At 34.5% G+C, this 22,355-nt stretch overlaps 1 long non-coding RNA gene across 1 annotated transcript; it reads left to right on the top strand.

Moving 5' to 3' along the window:
- The first annotated feature begins 4,800 nt into the window (after positions 1 to 4,800).
- Positions 4,801 to 20,338, top strand: LOC126958207 (uncharacterized). The gene is made up of 4 exons (XR_007727148.1): positions 4,801 to 4,876; positions 9,218 to 9,352; positions 9,617 to 9,680; positions 20,233 to 20,338. It is a non-coding gene; the product is annotated as an uncharacterized LOC126958207 (long non-coding RNA).
- The last annotated feature ends 2,017 nt before the right edge of the window (positions 20,339 to 22,355 follow it).

The raw sequence follows: 22,355 nt of genomic DNA, 5'->3' as shown, positions 1-22,355 counted from the left end.
CACAGACTGTATTTAATTTATGCTCCATTAAGGTATGTGGTTTTATTTGGTGATCTATTACATTATTGAGACCAATTCTAATAGCAGCTGCCATTTATAATACCTGGGAGATACGAAGCAGTTTATTAAAGTGCTTATTTTCACTAATAGGAAATCTGATCACTAGCTCCTTTTCTAGTGTTATTATGAGGGTGAAAATACATTTTCTCTAGATTAGATCTGGGGGTAATTTATCTCTGTAGTAGATGTAGATTTACCCTTATTGTTTTAATATATCAAAAGCATAGGCTTTTAAAAAGTTGTTTAATAAAAGCAATCTGCAGAAAGTGCAAAAATGAACATGCACCCTGCCAGGAATATTTCCCCAGGAGAATGAAATGAAATAATGGATCCATTCCCATCCCTACTCCCCAATCTCTTATTTACTTGTCTTTTTTATTTCTCATAAGCACAAACATTGAAATTGAAAAATATAAGTGTCTTCAGAAATCTAGGTTTCTATACCAAGTTTCTTCTGCATGGCTTGTTTTGTTATTATTGAGCATGACACCAGGCTCAAGAGAAATCTGACTTTGGTTTTCTTTGCTGGGGGGGAAGTAGAGACTTGAACAAAACAAAATCAGTAGGATCTTCTTTTTTAATACTATCAGAATCAAACGTTCTTAGATACTAAATATACTTCTAATTAAGCCAGTGTATTCCAGAATATTAAACCTTACCATAACTTACTCTTATCTAAATTTAGATATCATATCCCTTCAAATGAATCTTCATACTGCATGAGATTACTTCAAACTATTATCTTTTGTCACTAATAATAATAAATTAATAGTGATAATATTTTCATTTACTGCATGTTTTCTATATGCGAAGTGCTATGTCAAGTACTCTACCCGCAGTCTATTATCTTCCACAGACAACAGCTCCCTGGGATTTTATTGTAGTCATTGACAACTGCAATCTCATACTTATGCTGATTTCTCAATCTCTTTTTCCTCAGCGTTTTGTGTCTATTTCATTTCTCCATCTTGCAAGTGCTCAAAAATAAAATCTTTGTTCTTTGATTTCCTCAAAATACAATTTACCAAGATCACTATTTGCAATACACTTTTAATCCTATTTTGGAGATAATAGAGGTTATATCGCTATACATTACAACTAAATATGTGCATGTAATTTAAAATATTCTGGCTTTTTCAGTCCTCATCCATTCCTGCTCAAGCATGTTTTACCACTTCTCCCTTCCTGTCTGCTCTTCTTTTGGATTTTTTTTGCCTCTTGCATTTTTTTTGTCCCCTGGTCTTCTCATTCCTTGTTCAGCTGACATCTTTGGGCTTGATGTGTGTGCAGTAATTCAATAGTCCTTATAAATTCATGTAGAAAATTTCAGCTTTGTCTATAACAATTTATGTAACTATACATACACACACATTCTGATGAACTGCTGTATTTTAAATTATTAAACACACACACAAATGCACACACACAGCTTCACTGCTATACTCAGAAAAGTAAATGTATTTAATTGCAATTCGAGCGCTTGGTCATAAGACAAGCTTGATCTATATCTATTGCAAATAAATCCATTTTCACATAAGTAGCCTAATTAAGTTGGTCCCTGTTCATTATAGCTCAAACTATCAGGAGAAAATATCTTCCTCTTCCAGAGGAAGAGTGATCAAGTTTGCTATTTGAACATAATGTGCTTTCTGAATAGTGGGTTGTCTGTATGTCCTCAACCTGCCTGGATCTCATATAGTGGTATAGACTTGGGCAGAGTTCCTAAAGGCTGGGGAAGAATTTTCACCTACTAGGAGTTCTGCAATGACTTAACTGCTTTTATCCCCATAGTTTTCAGCTCTGTACCTAGAAATTGAGATGTTGTGAACTGCATCAAGTGATCAAGCCTGGGGGTGACTTGGGCTGAAGTACGGCTCTCACTCTTTAAGACATGGATCCTGTGTCTGAAGCCACCTGGGGGGAGGTTTCAGTTCTAATTCCCACAGAGGCTTTCTGGAGTTAATCTATGGCCTAGAATGTTTTGCTAATTATACACCTGTATGTATTTACTGCTGGAGTATATAATTCTAGTTTCCTCTCTTAGCTTTTAATTGAGGGATGGCAAGGGAAATACTTCTCATGCTCCTTTGAGGTTTCCATATTTTCAAATACCTTTTATGTGGTACACACTAAAGTTGATTAACCATAACAACTATAAAGGAAACCTAGCTCTCATCCCAGTCTCTCCCTCTCAAATCTTCTGTATCCCATATATTTTAGGAAGCCACTGGAAAGTGTCCCACAAATGCTCATGAACAAGCTCACCAGGTGCTGCAGTTGTGGAACTGGAAGCCACTCATTGGAGAAGGTTTACCTCTGCAGGAGGATCACAGCATGTTCTGCTTTGCTGCTCTGCAAATTTCCGGGTAATTAACAAGCATTTAAGGACCCAAGATAACACATCAGCTTCCTCTCACGCAAAATAGTCCGTAAGATGGCGTGCTTTTTAAAAATTAAATTCTGAAATATGATCTGAAATTATGCTGAGATGGTAAAACCATGCTCAGAAAATGTGGTTCTCTCTAAAATTCTGTCTGAAGAGTCCATAAGAAATAAAATAAATGTTTCCCCCGATGACAGGCTACTCTGAGCAAAATGATACAGAACAATGGTTCTCAACTTTGGTTGCACATTAAAATCATCTGGGAGCTTTTTAACATTTCTGATACTCAGATCTTATCCCAAGAAAATTAAGTCAGAGACTCTGGGGGTGGAGCCAGGGCACAGATACTTTTTCCCAAATGATTGTAATGTGAGTGGTTTGAAATCTTAGCTTCCCAAGAGAAGCTAAGGTTTAGAGCCCCTGATGGATGTACCATTTTATTTGCAATACAGCCAAAGAAATTTTGATAAACACAATTTAATATCAGAATAGAAAAGACATGCCATCATGTGTCCACTAACGATGGCGATATGTTCTGTGAAATGCATGTTTAAGTGATTTGTCATTATAGGAACATCACACAGTGTACTTACACAAACCTGGATAACATAGCCTACTACATACTTAGGCTATATGGTATAGCTCGTCACTCCTGGGCTACAAAACTATACAGCCTGTTACTGTAGCAAATACTGTAGGCAACTGTGACACAATGGTAAGTATTTGTGTACCTAAAAATATCTAAACATAGAAAATGTACAGTTAAATATAGTATAAAAGATACACAACGTGTTGATTCACACTATACACCTGTATAGGGCACTTACGGGACTAGAAGTTACTATGAGTGAATCAATGAATGAGTGTTGAGTTAATGTGATGGTCTAGCACATTGCTATACAGTACTCGAGGCTTTATAAATACTGTACATTTAGGCTACACTAAACTTATTTTAAAATGTTCTTTCTTCAAATATAAGTTTATCTTCATCTACTGTAACTTTTTTCTTTATTAACTTCCCCACTTTTAACTTTCGGACTCTTGTAATAACAGCTTAAAGTACAAACACATTGTATAGCTGTACAAAATTTTTTTCTTTCTTTATATCCTTATTCTATAAGCTTTTTAAATTAAATTTTTTATACTTCATGGTTAAAAACTAAGACGCAAACACACACATTAGCCTAGGTCTTCACAGGGTCTGGATCAATGTCATTGTCTTCAACCTCCACATCTTGTCCCACTGGGAGGTCTTCTGGGACAGTGACATGCTTGGAGCCGTCGTATCCTATGATAACAAAGCCTTCTTCTGGAATATCTTCTGGAAGACCTGAGTGAGGCTGTTTTACAGTTAATTTATTATTAATTTATTTTCTTTTTTGTGTGTGTGAGACAGAGTCTCGCTATGTCACCCAGATTGGAGTGCAGTGGCACAATGTCAGCTCACTGCAACCTCCACCTCCTGGGTTCCAGCAATTCTCCTGCCTCAGCCTCCCAGGTAGCTGGGACTACAGGGGTGCACCACTACGCCCAGGCAATTTTGTATTTTTAGTAGAGATGGGGTTTCAGAATGTTGGCCAGACTGTTCTCAAACTACTGACCTCAGGTGATCCGCCAGCCTCGGCCTCCCAAAGTGCTGGGATTACAGGCGTGAGTCACTGCGCCCAGTCAGTTAATTTCTTTAATAAGTAGAAGGAGTACACTCAAAAATAATTAAAGGTATAGCATAGTAAATACATATACCAGTAACATAGTTCTTTATTATCATTAGGAAGCCTATGTCCTGTCTGTAATTGTATGTGCTTTATTTTATATGAATGAATGTGCAGTAGGTTTGTTTACATCATGATCACAACGAACACATGAGACAGCAATTACAGGAGTAATACATAGCACAGTGAGCTTATGATAACTATGACACCACTAGACAACAGGAAATATTTAGTTCATTACAATCTTATGGAAATCGTTGTATGTGTGGTCCGTGGTTGACTGAAACATCTTGAAATTACTGTATGTTACCCTTCTGATACATGACTGTAAATTGCCCTTCTGATACAATTGATGAAGAAACAATAAATTTTAATGAATCATTAAAGCTTAACCCTTAAATTTATGTAAAAATGCAATGTAAGGAAACCTAACAGTCTTAAGTATTTAGTTACTCTTATTTAACTTGATGCCATTCTTAAAGAGAGGCGTGATATATGTACAACATACGTTTTCATATGAAAGAGATCTTTACTCTTCATAATGCTCAGTTTCCTGCTGCCTCTTTCCCGCTTAATGTCATAATCTTCTGTGACATCACAATTAATTCCTGCAGAGATGATTATAGTTACACTGAGAGGATTATGATTTCAGGAAAGTGATAAACAGCAGGGATGGAATAAGGTCCTTTTTTGTTGTTGTTTCTCAAGGATTATTAGCTTGGTAAGAGGGAAAGCAAAAAAATAAAAATAAAAAAAAGCCGGGGGCAGGGGGCGGTGGTGGAAGAAAAACATGCCTGCAGATATTATAAAACAAGATAAAACTGTAGATTTGTTCTTTTCGTGAAAGGACATTGACTCTTTAAATAGTTTTCTGTTGATTGCACTAGCTTAATTACTTACTTAAACAGTGAATGTTTTGTCAGCTCAATCAAATATTTTATTAGTATTGCTTAGTATTTAGATTCCAAATGTACCTTGTGATTTAGATTTACCACCATCATTATTGTGGTTATTGACTACCTGCTAATTTTTAGCACTAAAAAATACCTTCAACTTTAAAACAGAGATAAACTATATTTGGCCTTCATGAAATCCATTAATTTTCATTAAGATTATCAAGAATTGGGTTCGAAAGCAAGTAATTTTTTTGTTTGTATAAACTGTATTATTTTGAATAGGGTTTTGCTTTTGAATGAAACATCAGTCAGTATTCCTAATTCTATAGAAAGATACAAGGGTTATGTACTAAAGGTATGTATCTATACTTTCTTGTAAACATTCATTATATCACTTGACTCACAAATCTATCTTGGCATTATCTATTTACATATACAGAAAGTTAATATCGTATATGGGCTGTGGCTTATTGTCCTATCAGAAACAAAAGAACCAGCAATAGAAGAGACCCAGATCAAGTTTGACAGAAAGACAAACACCATTCCCAACTGGCTTTACCATCTAGTAAGGGTTAGTCAATAAAAATATTTGGGTAGCAACAATTTTTCCAAATTCTTATTTGTCTAGACTTTCAGAAAAGGCCAGACAAAATACATAAGGGGGCATTTACCCCCTCCCTTAACTAATAATTTAAAATCAAAATCACATTTAAGGCTCAATGGAATTGTTTTTTGTGTGTTTGTTATGTTTTGTTTTTGAATTTCTCCCAGAAATCATCATGTTATTTAATAGTTACACAAATCATACCCAGGTCTGAAAGATTCAAAATAATGCAAAGTTTATCTGCTTGTTTCTGAGTGAGTCTGAGGTATCTTTCTTGTAAACTAGCATGCCATCACTAATAAATGCTTAGTTGTCACAGTTGACAATTGCTCATGAGATGGAAAATAAAAACATAATGAAAATCTTTATAAGCAACTTACAGAACCTGCAAAATGGCATTTTGTGAAGCCATCTTTTTGAGTAAAAATAACTTTCTTCATAATTACACAAATACAATTTTCATTCTGAAAGCTTTCTTGCTTTAACATTTTACTAAATTATAATTAATTGATTTAAATCTTGCCTTAATGAAAGAATCCAAGCAGATAAGATTAATTTCTTAGTCTCTAACTGCATAACATACCCGAGAGGCTATTCTAAAATGCTCAGCAATTCAGACCCCTATCGATTATAATTTATATAAATTATCTGTTTCTCTCCAAAACTACTGAGGAAGTACAACTGATACACAAATCAGTGGGCTGTTGGAAACATACAGAACATACTCTCTCCAAGTGGGTTATTATAAAAGTTGATTTAATTATTTCTTTTAGAAGTTTAATATGCAAAAAGCTAACTTACAGAAATATTCAGACCATTGCCAGATGGCTATGAAAATTGTTTTTCATTAACTTGGACTGTTTAAATTTTCCAGGTCCATGAATCCATAGACAGTTTAATCATAGTCAAGAGGGAATTGTAAGGGAATTGTAACTCTGGAAAACTAAGCAGAACCCTGTAGCCAGAACTATAATGATAATTATAATGAAATAAGACCACATGATCAGGAGTTAGCCTACAGGAAGGTAATTCTAGACATTCAGTTTGACACAAAAGCTGCATCAAAGGCAGGCCTTGCAGAAAATTCCTGGATGATTTTTTGAAAAAATAGGAAGAAGAATCTACTGTCTTTAGCAGAGAAAGAGGTACATGCTGTCATCTTTGGGTTATTCATGCCATTGAGTTAGAATGATGGTTTCGAATTTTATTTTCACTTACCCAATCAAAGGAACTATTATAGAATACTTTTCATTGTGCAATGTTTGGATGTAAAGTCATGCAACTGATTTTGAAAGCAGTCTGCCAGATGAATGACTTTTTCATCTGCATCTTCACAGAAGGCTTCAGGGAATGCCCTTTAATTCTGAAAATTCTCAAGCTCTTTAGGAAGCCTTGTTTTTTTCTTCTTCTTTTTTTCAAAATATCTTAAGAATCAGTTCCTAAACAATGTAAAAACTATCTTATTACTTCAGACGTACACATCTTAAAAGCATTATGACTGAATTCTGTGGGTTGATGACCTAGTTGAGGGTTTATGATTAACGTGAAATAGAGAAATGTTATAGCTTAGTAACAATTGCAAATTAGTGTATTATAAGTGCCTCCCCCCAAATATGATTAAACTGTGAAGTGCTCTAGTGTCCCATGTAGAGAATATGTTTGATGATACTGCTTAGGAACGATCATGATACTCGTGTTTGTGCAAAAATTAAGAATCCATTTTCACAACACACTCTAAGCACAGAATGAATCTTCCCAACAAGAAAATATTAAAGAGATCTGACACTTGCCCTACATCTCCAAATACTAATCCCACAGATAGATTAGAGTTGCTAAACCATTTTAGTTGAAAATGAAGATGAAGTCAAGTTAGAGTCATTTTAATAATCATCTAAATAATGACAGAAGATTGCAGACTTTAGAGGGAAACAAAGCTTTGTGTATTAGTTCATTTTTACACTATTATGAAGAACTGTCCTATACTGGGTAATTTATGAAGAAAAGAAGTTTGACTCATAGTTCTTACCAGGAAACATGGCTTAACAGGAAGCATGGCTAAGAGGCCTCAGAAAACTTATAATCATGGCACTAGGTGAAGGGAAAGTAAGCATGTCTTACTATGAAAAAGCAAGAGTCAGAGAAAAAGACCAAGGCGGGAACTGTCACACACTTTTAAAGAATCAGCTCTCATGAGAACTCACTCACTATCGAAAAAACAACATGGAGAAACCGCCCACATAATCCAATCACCTCCCACCAGCCCCTTCCCCAACATGTGGGAATTACAACTGGGTATGATATTTGGGTAGGGTCACAGAATCTAATCATATCACTTTCTTTGAACAATTAATGAATAGTATCTATCAATACATGCATCTTATATACTGAGTAAGTGCAGAGGCAAAGACTGGGCACTGAAGCCCGAGAAACACATCTTGTCTCAGATATATTGTGGGATGTACAGAAGTTTCAGTTTGCAACCACTGACCAAAATTTTACCTAATGCTCAGTAAAAAGGACTTCAAGTCTGATAATAGAAGCTTTTTTGTCCCTCCACATTCTTATATATGAAAATAATAATAACATTCTCATTATAGAATGTGGATTCAGTAATTCTCAATAAATGATTTCATCCTCGTTATGAACATCTTCACTCATTATTATAAAGATAACACAACTGAGAGTAGACCACTTTGTTATCACATTCAAATTTATGAGAACTGAGGTATAGCATCCTAGTCACTTTTTCTTATAATCTTCTGACAGAAGGAGACCTGTTTCAGCTAACAGTTGGACTGTAATATTTGTAAGCTTAAAGTCAAAGGAAACTCAACAATGGATTAACTAGGGCCGATGACAGTATGTTAACTCTCTGCATATATTTTTGTTTGTTCTTTCCTTAAAGAGATTAAAATATATACTTTACATCATTTTCAATCATAAATATACTTAAGTCCCAAAATAATTTGCTAGAAATTAGAAGGAAATTATATCTAATAGTGATTTTATATCAAGAATTGAGTAAAGGCTTGAGATAACCAAAAATAATTGCCACCCTTTCTCAATTTCATTAGTCCATGGACAGTAGGGGATTAATTTACAAATGACACTTCTAAAACTATTTCTACATATGCAAAACTAGTAAACAGCTGAATTTCATACCATGCCACACCAATCTTCGTGAGTTTTTTTTCTATTCCTTCATAAAGACTTAGTAGCTTTATGTTCTATACCTAGTAGGGACTTTGCTTCAGAAAGAATATACTTTTGAAAGAATAACAGTGAAAATAGGTAATATTTATTAAACATTTCCTAATGCTATTTTAATTGTACTGTAGACGATACTTCATTTAATATTCATAGTCATAAGGTAAGATTACCTCTTTTATGATTCCCATTTATTCAGAGAAAGAAATCTTTTTAAGAGATTATGCGACTTGTCCAAGGTCAACAGAATTAAAGCCAGAACCTTTACAATCTACACCATGGTGCCACTGCTTTAAACATTGTGACAAAAACCAACTTGTATTTCAACTAGCTTTATTTCTGTTTCTTGTTTAAGGTAAAATCTTGCTTAAGATACTATCTCTCCAAAGGAAGGACCTTGTATAAGGCCAGACTGTCATCTCTCAAAAGGGACGACAATACTGTGCTTCTTTGCAGACTAAGTCTAACTTGACAGCTCCTGGTTTTACTGGTCAGTGAATAAGTTTTTTTAAAAATGGTTGCATGAATCAATGAATAATGCTTAAAAATAATTAAATCACCTTTAAGTCAAGCCAAAATTGACTGTAATTTTCACCTTTTTTAAAGTAGTTTTTTTATGGTTTTAAATCTCTAGCATAAGCAGAAAGCTCATATTTTTATTTTGAAAATACTAGAATGATCTCAAGTTAAATGTTACAATGTGACTTTGGAATGATTGATTTTGACTTGATTAATGTTTGGAGTCTTTCCACAGAGACAACTCACAGGCTATAAAGTGTTTAATATGTCCCTGGTTTCAGAAGGCACTAGGGAAGGAGGTACGTATGGACCAATTAGCAGGTGGGCACTTCAAGTGTAATTCTAGTTATTTATATGAACTGTGAAGGTCTTTAATATCCTCTTTGAACTTTTGATGCAGAAAACAAGATTTATCTACTTGTATTTAGTTCAAACCAATTTATTTAGAACAAAAACAAGGTACATTCATGGATGAATCTTCTATTTGTGTTTTGCATTCTTAGCAAAAACATAGAAAACATGAACCTCTGTTTATGAAACTATAAACTATAAGAAGCTGTACTCCACACTAAGCAAACATAGACATTTGTTCCCCAAAATGGAAGGGATGGTTTGATCCTTCATAGTTGAAAAATATTTCTTACCTCTTAGGACCATTATGTTTCATGACTTAAAAATAATACATGTAGTAATTCTACATATGTATGGGGCAAATGTTATGTTCTGATACATGTATGTATTGTGTAATGATTAAATCAGGGTATTTAACATGTTCATGACCTTATATATTTTTTCAATTTTTCCACATATAAATGAGATCATGCACTATTTGTCTCTCCATGCCTGGCTTATTTCATTTAACATGATGTCATCCAGATTCATCTGGGCTGCCACAAATGACAGAATAACATTCTTTTTTATGGCTGTGGTGTTTCCTTGTGTATATGTACTAGTTTTCTTTGTCCAATCTGTTGATGAACACTAAGTTGATTCCATATTTTGGCTATTGTTAATAGTGCTGCAATAAGCATGGGAGTGCAGATCTCCCTTCAACATGCTGATTACATTTCCTTTGAATAAATATTCAGTAGTGGGATTTCTAGATCTTATAGTAGTTTTATTTTTAATATTTTGAGGAATCTGTATACTGTTTCTCATAATAGCTATACTAGTTTATGTTCACACAAACCGTGTACAAGAGTTTCCCTTTTTAAATTTGCTTACCAGCATTTGGTATTTGTCTTTTTGATAATAGCCATTAGAATTGGAATGAAGTGATATCTTATTGTGGTTTTAATTTGCATTTCTATGATGTTACAAATGTCAAGCAATTTTATATATCCTTATTTACCATTTGTATAGCTTATTTGGAGAAATGTCTATGTAGGTATTATGCCCATTTAATGTTTTTTAAATTTTTTCATTTTTTGTGAGTACATAATGGGTGTAAATAGTGATTGGGTACTTAAGATATTTTGATACAGGCTTGCAATGTGTAATAATCACATCAGAGTAAATGGGATATCCATCACCTCAAGTATTTATTCCTCTGTTATAAATAATTCAATTATACTCAGTTATTTTAAACTGTACACTTATCAACATGTTAAATACCCTGATTTAATCATTACACAATACATACATGTATCAGAACATAACATTGTGCCCCATACATATGTAGAATTATTACATGTATTTTTTATTATTATTATTGGCTATAGTCACCCTGTCATGTTATCAAATGCTAGGTCTTATTGAGTCTTTCTATTTTCTGTACCCATTAACCATCCCTACTTCCCCTCCAACCCTACCCTCACTACCCTTTCCAGTCTCTGGTAACTCTCCTTCTATTCTCTATATCTATGCCCATGTTTTAATTAGGTTATTTGGTTTTTTTTTTTGCTATTCAGTTGTTTGAGTTCCTCATTTATTCTGGATATTAATCCCTTTTTAGACATATAGTTTGCAACTAAGTTCTCTCATTCCTCTAGTGCCTTTATAGTTTTGGGTTTTACATTTATGTCTTTAATTCATTTTAATTGATTTTTTGTATGCGGTGAGAAATAGGAGTCTAGTTTCATTATTCTGCATGTGGATATCCAGTCTTCCCAACAACATTTATAGAAGAAACTATCCTTTCCCTAATAGTTGTTCTTGGTGCTTTTGTCTAAAATGTATGCTGTAAAATTGTGAATTTATTTCTCTATTCTCTTTTCTGTTCCAGTAATTTATGTGCCTGTTTTTATGTCTTTATTATGCTGTTTTGGTACATACTTTGTAATATAAAGTCATACAGTGTAATGTCTCCCGTTTTGTTCTTTTTTCTCTGAATCTCTTTGGCTACAACAAGACTTTGTAATTTCATACAAATTTTAGAATTGTTTTCCTAATTATCTGAAGAATGTCATTGGTATTTTGATAGAAATATCTTTAATCATTGTCATCGTAAAGATTTTTCATCTTCACGGTTAAATTTATTCCTAGGGAATTTTTTTTTTTTGTAGCTATTGCAAATGGGATTGCTTTCTTGGTTATTATTCTGAGTTAGCTATTGAAGTAGAAATACTAGTTACTTTTGTATGTTGATTATGTTTTCTGCAACTTTCCTGAATGTGTGTATTTATTCTGACAGCTTTTTGTTGTTGTTGTTGTTGGAGCCTTCAATTCTTTCTATACATAAGATCATTTCATTTTCAAAAAGAGACAATTTGACTTTCTCCTTTCCAATTCACATGCTCTTTATTTCTTACTCTTGCCTAATTTTTCTGGATAGAAATTCCAATACTATGTTGAATAAAAGTGATGAAAATGGGCAACTTTGTCTTGTTCCGGATCTAAGAGGGATCACTTTCAACTTCTATATTATGTTGATGATGAAGAACAGTCCTTCTATACTTAATTTGTTGAGAGTTTTTAACATAATGGAATGTTGAATTTTATCAAATGTTTTGTTCTGTACTACTGAAATAATCATATACTTTGTTAAAATTTTAGAAACTTTTAGTTTAAGTTTTGGGATACATGTTCAGGTTTCTTAAACAGGTAAACATATGTCATGGGGGTTTGTTGTACAGATTATTTCATCATCCAGTTATTAAGCCTTGTATCTATTAGTTATTTTTCCTGATTCTCTTCCTCCTCCCAACCTCCACCTTTTGGTAGGCCCCAGTGTGTGTTGTTCCCCTTTATGTGTCCATGTGTTCTCATCATTTACATCCCACTTAAGAGTGACAATATGCAGTATTTGGTTTTCTGTTCCTGTGTTAGTTTGCTAGGGATAGTGGCCTCCTGCTCCTCCAAAGGATCTCTTTGTTTCCTATGGCTGCATAGTATTCTGTGGTGTATATGTACCATATTTTCTTTATCCAGTCTATCATTAATTGGCACTTAGATTGATTGCATGTCTTTGCTATAATAAATATTGTTGGAATGAACATACACATGCATGTATATTTATAACATAATTATTTATATTCTTTTGGGAATATACCCAGTAATGGGATTGCTGGGTCAAATGGTATTTCTGCCTCTAGGTCTTTGAGGAATTGACACACTGCCTTCCACAATGGTTGAGCTAATTTATACTCTGACCAACAGTGTAAAATGGTTCCTTTTTCTCCACAACCACAGCAGCATCTGTTGTTTTTGACTTTTTAATAATTGTCATTCTGACTGGGGTGAGATAACATCTCATTGCGGTTTTGATTTGCTTTCTCTAATGATCAGTAATGTTGAGCTTTTCCTTTTGATTGGTGGCTGCATGTATGTCTTCTTTTGAGAAGTGTCCATTCATGTCCTTAGCCTACTTTTTAATGGGGTTATTTTTTCCTGTAAATTTATTTAAGTACTTTATAGATGCTGGATATTAGACCTCTGTCAGATGCATAGCTTGCAAAATTGTCTTTGAATCCTAAAGATTGTCTGTTCACTCTCTTGATAGTTTATTTTGTTCTGCAGAAGCTCTTTAGTTTAATTAGATCCCATTTGTCAATTTTTGCTTTTGTTACAATTGTTTTTGGTGTCTTCATCATAAAATCTTTACCCATGTCTATGTCCTGCATGGTATTACCTAGGTTTTTGTCTTGGGTTTTTATAGTTTGGGGTTTTATATTTAAGTCTTTAATCTTCAGTTAATTTTTGTATATGATGTAAGAAAGGGGTTCAGTTTCAATTTTCTGCATATGGCTAGCCAGTTAACCCAGCACCATTTATTGAATAGGGATCCTTTCTCCATTGCTTGTATTTGTCAGGTTTCTCAAAAATCAAATAGTTGTAGGTGTCTGGGCTTATTTCTGTGTTCTCTATTCTGTTCTATCAATCTATGTGTCTGTTCTTGTATGAGTACCATATTGTTTTGGTTACTGTAGCCCTGTAGTATAGTTTGAAGTTGGGTAGAAAGATGTCTCTAGCTTTGTTATTTTTGCTCAGGACTGCCTTGGCTATTCAGGCTCTTTTTTCGTTTCATACAAATTTTAAAATAGTTCTTTCTAATTCTCTGAATAATGTCATTGTTAGTTTAATAGGAATAGCATTGAATCTATAAATTGCTTTGGGCAATATGGCCATTTTAACCATATTTATTTTTTCTATTCATGAGCATGGAATAGCTTATCCACCAAGATCAAGTAGGCTTAATCCTCAGAATGCAAAGTTGGTTCAACATATGCAAATCAATAAATGTGATTCATCACATAAACAGAGCTAAAGACAAAAAAATACATGATCATCTCAATAGAAGCAAAAAAGGCTTTTAATAAAATTCAACATTCCCTCACATTAAAAACTCTCAATAATCTAGGTGTTGAAGAAACGTCTCAAAATAATATAAGCCATATTATTAAAAACTCACAGGCAACATCATACTGAATGAGCAAAAGCTGGAAGCAGAAAACCAGTACAAGACAAGAAGGTCCTCTCTCATCACTCCTATTCAATGTAGTATTGGAAGTTCTGGCCAGGGCAATCAGGCAAAAGAGAGAAATAAATGGCATTTAAATAGGGAGTTAGGATGTTAAACTATCCCTATTTGCAGACCACATGATCTCATATCTAGAAAACGCCATTGTCTCAGCTTCAAAGCTTCTTAAGCTGATAAGCAACTTTAGCAAATCTCGGAATACAGCAGCAATGTGTAAAATTTGCTAACATTTCTGTACACCAACAACACTTAAAATCTCGGAATACAGCAGCAATGTGCAAAATTTGCTAACATTTCTGTACACCAACAACACTTAAGCTAAGAACCAAATCACAAAGGAACTCCCATTCAAAATTGCCACAGAAAGAGTATAATACCTAGGAATACAGTGAACAAGGAAGGTAAAAGATCTCTATAAGGAGAACTACATACCTCTGCTCAAAGAAATCAGAGATGGCATAATCATATACTTTTTGCTCTTGATTCTGTTAGTGCATCATATTTATTGATATGCATATGTTGAACCATTGATATGGCTTACCTGTGTCACCACCCAAATCTCATCTTGAACTGTAGCTCCCATAATTCTCACATGTGATGGGAGGTACCCAGTGGGAGGTAATCGAATCATGGGGATGGGTCTTTGCCATGCTGTTCTCATAATAGTGAATAAGTCTCACAAGATCAGATGGTTTTATAAAGGGGAGTTCCCCTGCACACGGTCTCTTGCCTGATACTATGTAAGACGTCCCTTTGCTCTTCCTTCATCTTCCGCCATAATTGCGAGGCTTCCCCAGCCATGTGGTTCTGTGAGTTCATTAAACCTCTTTCCTTTACAAATTACCCAGTCTCAGATATGTCTTTAACAGCAGCATGAAAACAGACTAATACAGCCATCCTTGTATCCATGGGATAAATTCCACTTGATCACAATGAATGATCTTTTTAACTTGCTTTTGTATTCAGTCTGCGAGTATTTTGTTGAGGAATTTTGCCTCTATTTTCATCAGATATATTGGCCTATTTTTGTTGTTGCTGTTGTTCTGTCCTTGGTTGGTTTTGATATCAGGGTAATGCTGGTCTCATATCATGAGTCTGAAGAATTATCTACTCCTCAATTTTTTGGAATAGTTTGAAAAGAGTTGTTATTAATTCTTTTTTAAATGTTTAGTAGAACTCATAAATATATTAGGTCCCGTGCTTTTCTTTGATGGGAGATGTTTTTTATTACTGATTAAATCTTGTTGCTCATTATAGTTCTGTTTGGGTTCTTAGTTTGTTAATGATTCTATTTTGGTAGGTAGAATATGTTCAGGAATTTATCTCTCTCTTCTAGGTTTTCTAATTTGCTGGCTAATAGTTATTCATAATAGTCTCCAGTGATCCTGTATTTCTATAATATTTATTTTAATGTCTCCTTTATCAACTCTGATTTATTTTATTTGAGTCTTTCCTCTTTTTTTAATCTGGCTAAAAGTTTGTCTTTTTTTTTTTAATCTTTTCAACATACCAACTCTTCATGTTGTTTACCTTTGTATTGTTTTGATTTTCTATTTTATTTATTTCTGCTCTGATCTTTCTACTGATCTTGGATTTAGTTTGTTCTTGCATTTTGCTTCTTTGAGATATAGTTTTAGTTGGTTTATTGAGATCTTTGTGCTTTTTGGAAGTAGGTGTTTATTGCTATACACTTCTTTCTTAGAATTGCTGTTGTTGTATCCCACAGGTTTTGGTATGTTGTGTTTAAAGTTTCATTTGTTTCAAGAAAATTTTTAAATTTTCTTTTAAATTTCTTCATTGACTTGTTGTTGCTGTTTTTTCTTTCCAGAATAAGCTGTTTAATTTACATGTATGTTTATAGCTTCCAAAGTTCCTTCTATTATTTATTTCTAGTCTTATTCCACTATGGTCAAAAAGTCAGAAAAAATACTTGAGATAATTTTTTTACATTTGTTGAGAGTTTCTGTGGCCTACACATGATCTATTCTTGATAAACTTCCATGTGGTGTTGTGAAAAATGGGTATTCTGTAGCTATTAGGTAGAATGTTCTGTAAATCTCTACTTGGCCTACAACATGATCTATTCTTGATAAAGTTCCATGTCCTGTTATGAAAAATTGGTATTCTGTAGCTATTAAATAGATTTGTCTGTAAATCTCTACCAGATACATTTGGTCTAGGGTGCAGTTAAAATCCAATGTTTCTTTGTTAATTTTCTCTCTGAATGATCTTTCCAATGTTGAAAGTAGGGTGTTAAAATCTCCTACTATTATTCTATTGCAGTCTTTCTATCCCATTAGATCTAACAACATTTACGTTGTATATTCACTGTGCTGTGTTCAGATATATTTATATTTCTTTTATTCTCTTGTTCCTTTGACCCTTTTATTATTGCATAATGACCTCTATTATCTCTTTATAGTTTTTAATTAAAGCCTATTTTACTGGATGTAAACATAGATACTCTCGCTCTCTTTTGGTTTTCATTTACATGGATTCATAATTTTCATCCACTCACTTTCAGTCTGTGTGTCTTTACCGGTGAAGTGATTACTTGTAGGCAGCATATAGTTGATTATTGTTGTTATTGTTTTATGAATTCAGCTACTCTGTAACTTTTATTTGGAGAATTTGCTCCATTTACATTCAAGGTTGTTTTTGATAGGTAAGAATTTATTCCTTCCATGTTGTTGTTTTCTGCTTGTTTTGTTTTATATATTCTTTGTTCCTCTCTTATTTTTTGCCTTTTGTGGTTTGGTGATTCTTTTGTAGTGATAAGCTTTGATAACTTTGTCTTTCTCATTTGTGTATCTGCCTTAAGTTTTCTCTTCATTGTTACTATGGCCTCACACAAAAATATTGTAGATAAAATAGACTCTTTAAGACAATGCTAAATTAAGTTTTGTTATACATATTATATATTATTTGCTATATATATTTGTTATATATATTATACATGTACATATATGTATATATTCTACACTTTTAACTTCCCCTCCCAATTTATAAATTGTTTCTTTATTTATATATTTTTATATTGTTTTTTGACAACTTATTGTGAATAGTTATCACTGACCATTTGACTTTTAACCTTCAAAAATATAGCAAACATACTTGAATGTTTATGTAATAACCATTATAGTAACAAAGTCTTTTGAATTTCTAATGAATTTTCCTCTACCAGTGAGACTATCTTTTCATGTGTTTTATTGATAGTAATGATTGCCCTTTTGCTTCCAGTTGAAGCACTCCCTAAACATCTCTTGTAAGGTTGGTCTGTTGGTGATAATTTCCTCAGCTTTTTCTTTTCTAAAAGAGACTTTCTTTCTCCGTCTTTTCTCAAGGACCATTTTGCTGGATATAATATTGCAGGATGACAGGCTGTTTTTTTCCCCTTCAGCACTTTCAATATATCATCCCACTCTTTAGTAGCCTGAAAGGTTTCTGCTGGGAGATCTGCTTATAGTCTAATGGGGATTCTCTATATGTGACCTGCCACTTTTTTTCTTGCTGCTTAGCGTTCTCTCTTTGGCTTTGACTTCTGATACTTTGATTATAATGTTTCTTGAGAAGACTTCTCTGGATTAAATCTCTTTGGTGTTCTTTAAGCTTCATGGATTTGAATTACCATATATCTTCCAAGACTTCAGAAGTTTTCAGCTATTATTTTCTTAAATTAACTTTTGTGCCCTCATCTATCTCTTCTGTCCTGGAATTTTAATGATGTGGAGATTTCTTTGCTTAATGGTAATCCACAAGTCCTGTAGGTTTTCTTCCATTTTTTAAATCCTTTTCTTTTTTATTTCCTCCTGAGTGGGTAATTTTTTTCTTCTGAGTGTGTTCTTCTGACACAAAAGACCAGTCTTCAGTTTGAGAAATTTTTCTTCTGCTTGATCTAATTTGCTGTTGAAACTCTTGATTATATTTTTAAAAATTTTATTCATTTAATTCTTTAGGTACAAGATTTATGTTTGGCTCTTTTCATCTCTTTCTGTGTGATATTTTTTTCCTGATTTCATTGAATTGTCTGTCTTTTCTTATATCTTAGTGAGTTTTCTTTGAATTATTATTTTCACTTTCTTTTCAGGGAGCTTGTAAATTTTCTTTATTCAGGGTCAGTTACGAATAATTACTGTGTTTCTTTGGTGATGACTTGTTTCCTTGCTTTTTTATGTTTCTTGTATCCTTGCATTCATATCTGTGCATCTGGTATTATGGTTTTCTTTCTAATTTTGTGAAGTGGTTTTTGTAGAGAAAGACTTTTACCTATAGATGTGTCCCATGGTGTTGGTTAGGTAGTGTGCTTTGGTTTTGGTTCAAAGTAGACACAGTAGTGTAGTCTCTAAGAAGTTTCTTCAGCTGTAGTCAATATCAGCAATGCCTGAGATCGCCTCAGTGGCCTAGGCTGCTGGAATTTGTGTAGCTGTTCCAGCATCTTGGGTGGGGTTCCTGAAGTGAGAGGATGGTGAGCTGTTTTATGTGCCAAAGAAGTGCCAATTTGGGTTCAGCTTTTCCATGGGAAGAGACCAACTGTCCAACTGTTCCTTGTGAGAAAAGCCAACACATAGACTCAGACACAAAGATCATGGCTGTTTCGCTGGATTTAGGCTCCAATTGCACAGTCAGGGTGCTGCAGCCATTGGAATGGGATAGATGAAGTGCTTCCTAAGCAGTTTTCTCCCAGGGATAGGGCTCTGTAGCAGTTCAGCTGGGGAATTGTGCACTGTCATATATGAGTATGGTATAAGGGTGACAGAGCCTCAGTGATTGGGAGAGGAGCAGTGGCTACTGGCCCCTGGAGCAGATCACACTTTAACAGTGACTCTGGTCACAACACAACACCATGCAGCAGCAGCAGTTTGGGTCACAGGTGGAGGGGCATAATGTGGCCCTTCTCGAGAGCAGCATAACTACGTGAACGGTTGGTAGCCCCCTAGACTGGCCTCAGGACCTGTAAAAAACTGTAGGATTCTCCAGAAGCAAAGATTGCAGATGCCCATGGTGTCAATAGGGGACTCTGGTGGCTTTTGATTGCCTTTTCCCTGTAAGGAGATGTCTCTCCTAGTTTCAAGCTGATCCTGACTGGTGAGATGGGGTGGCAGGAACAGAGTATTTTGTTTTCTTCTCTCTTGGCCATCCTGAGTCTCTGTGTTCCATGGGGTCTGTGCCACTCCCTTTCTGTACTTTAGCACTTTCCTTCAGACCCTGTAGTCAAAATGTAGTTGTTTGTTGTTTTTGTCCCTTTTTTGTGAGAGAATGAGCCATGGGTGCCTCTAGTTAGCCATCTTGCTGACATCACCTCCTCACTCAAGATTAATGACCTTTAATGTCTGCGTAATATATTTTTTCTCCTTAAAAAGACAAAAAAATAGCAATCTTTAAAGAATGTAATATTCGCACAGCACCTGAATCACCTTGAAATATTATGTAAATACAAAAATCACTCACAAAGTAGTCAATATATGTAAATGACTCCATTAAAAAAGATGGCTTGGGGCCAGGCACAGTGGCTCACACCTGTAATCCCAGCACTTTAGGAGGCTGGGGAGGGCGGATCATCTGAGGTCAGAGTTCAAGATCAGCCTGGCCAACAATGGTGAAACCCTGTCTGTACAAAAATACAAAAATTAGCCGGGCATGATGGTGGGCACCTGTAATCCTAGTCACTTGGGAGACTGAGGCAAAAGAATTGCTTGAACCCCAGGAGGCAGAGATTGCAGTGAGCTGAGATCCCACCATTGCACTTCAGCCTGGGCGACAGAGCGAGACTCCGTCTCAAAAGTAAAAAACAAATAAACAAAACAACAACAACAACAAACAAACAAAACCCAGCTTGAATTAGGTACAAGAGAGACTAAGTTAATTTATCCTATTCTTTATTTTTATTATTACTATTATTATTTTTTAAGCTAGGGCCTGGTTCTGTTTCCCAGGTTGGTGTACAATGGCATGAACTTGGCTCACTGCAACTTCAGCTTCCTGAGCTCAAATTATCCTCCTACCTAAGCCTCTCCAGTAGCTGGGACTACAGGCATGCACCACCAGGTACTGCTAATTTTTTTTTTTCCTTTGGTAGAAACGGAGTGTTGCCATGTTGCCCAGGCTGGTCTCGAATTCCGAGGCTCAAGCTATTCTACTGCCTCGGCCTCCCAAAGTGCTAGGATTAGAGGTATGGGCCACTACACCCAGCAATTTACTCTATTTATTTAGAAATACCAAGCACTAATAAACCTAGAGAGAAGTTTTCAGTTTTAGTTGTTTTCAAATAACAAAAAAAAACTTTTTCTGTTTTTGAATAGATGATAATAAAAATCCACATGCAGAAGCAATATTGACTCTGTTGTGAGACAAATTTTCAAAGATGTTCTTTCTCATAAAATGATACAGGTTTTGGAATGATGTAGCACATCACTCAGCAGGGGCTGGGACCGAGCAGTCACCAAATATCAGTCTTGATAATGACAGTCCAAGCCATTTACTTGAAATTCTTCCTGTTTATCCTTAAGGTCAACAATTGTCCTACACCTCTAGGAGTTCGGACTCATTTGCGAGTTACAGTGATGAGAAACATTTGTCACAGTTCAGAAATTGCTTCCTGAAGGCACACTGAAAGGCATAATAGGTTAGACCAAGCACTCAGAAGTTTGAATACTTATCTGCACTCCAGCACTTTATTCAAAAACAATCTAAATGGCTTTTGATATAATATTCTGACACTTTTCATTTAGATCTTGTTTGAAAGAGCAAGGGCAGAGGCAATCAAAAATAAAATAAAAATATGGGGTAGGAAGAGTAGATATTGAAGTTTTATGAGCATAAAAGATTCAAATTAAATTTGTGTTGAAGGTCTAAAGAGTACCTTGATGAAAACTCAAGGTAGTTATGACTATGGTAAAGCCATTTTTTATGTCTACCGGAAAGTGTACACAGGATAAGGTAAGCTAAGGTTGTTGTCTACACAGGCTGTCCTATTTCTCAAGTCTGTAACTAGCTGAGGTGCCAGAGCTAGGGTACTTTTATCTTTCTTTTTTAATTTTGTGTTGGTAAATAAGTTCCTATTTTTACAAGTTAGATTAAAACAGAATAGAACACGAACAACAAAGACAAGCAAAAGCCCTCATCTTCATGACTGCAGTGCTCCTGATATTGCTGATGCTGACCCTCTGCTTATAGCGCAATCTTGGCCCTGGCTTTAATCGTGATGAGGGCATACCCAGCGTTGGGTTAAAGATAAAAAGCCTCAATATCCACGTTTTCCTCAAATACACCCTGTGGAAGTTTGGAAATCTTTAGAAGGGGTTTGGTAATTTGTTTTCTGGACTCCAATAATATTCTTTAAATGCTAATGTTGCTCCAATAAAAAAACCTAGAATTAGGAGGGAAAATCACCCTCTGAAAAGGAAAAGTAATAGAAATCAGACCATACTCTATATATTGAAATATCATTGAGGCATCTAGCTTAAAAAGTAGTTTATTATATATCACTGAAAACTGTGAGAGAAATATTTTTCTTGTGTTTAAGCTGCAGTGGAGAAAAGACAGAGTACATGTGCAGGTATGTATTATATATGTTATATATGTATGTATGTGTGTGTGTATAATTTATTTTATTTATTTTTGGTGCTGGTGAAAGCATTTTGTCTTTTCTCCTTGTTGCTATATTTTAGATGCCTAGAATAGTGTCTGGTACACAGCAGTGACCAATATTAATTGTATTAATGGAATTCATCACTTACTAATAAAAAAACAAAAGCTAGCATCTCAATATAAGTATTGAAAAATACCTCTTATTCTTACCAATCCTTTGATTTTCATTTTTCAGTTAAAAAGAATAACTTTTCAGTTAAAAATGAAAACCAAAGGATTAGTAAGAATAAGAGGTATTCAGCCTAGCTAGTAATTAAGGATTTTATATATATGAGATATGAGAAATCATTGACAACAATATTAATATAAATTTGATTAGAGTATGGTAAAATTGTTGCATAAAAGATAAATTCTGGAGAGCAAAAAAAGTTCATATTTAATCCCAATCTGCAGAATAAGCATGCCTTTA

Source organism: Macaca thibetana, chromosome 7 (assembly GCF_024542745.1).
Source record: "Macaca thibetana thibetana isolate TM-01 chromosome 7, ASM2454274v1, whole genome shotgun sequence".
NCBI classification, from domain to species: domain Eukaryota; kingdom Metazoa; phylum Chordata; class Mammalia; order Primates; family Cercopithecidae; genus Macaca; species Macaca thibetana.
Note: the sequence above shows the minus strand (reverse complement) of the source record. Positions and strands in the feature narration are given on the sequence as shown.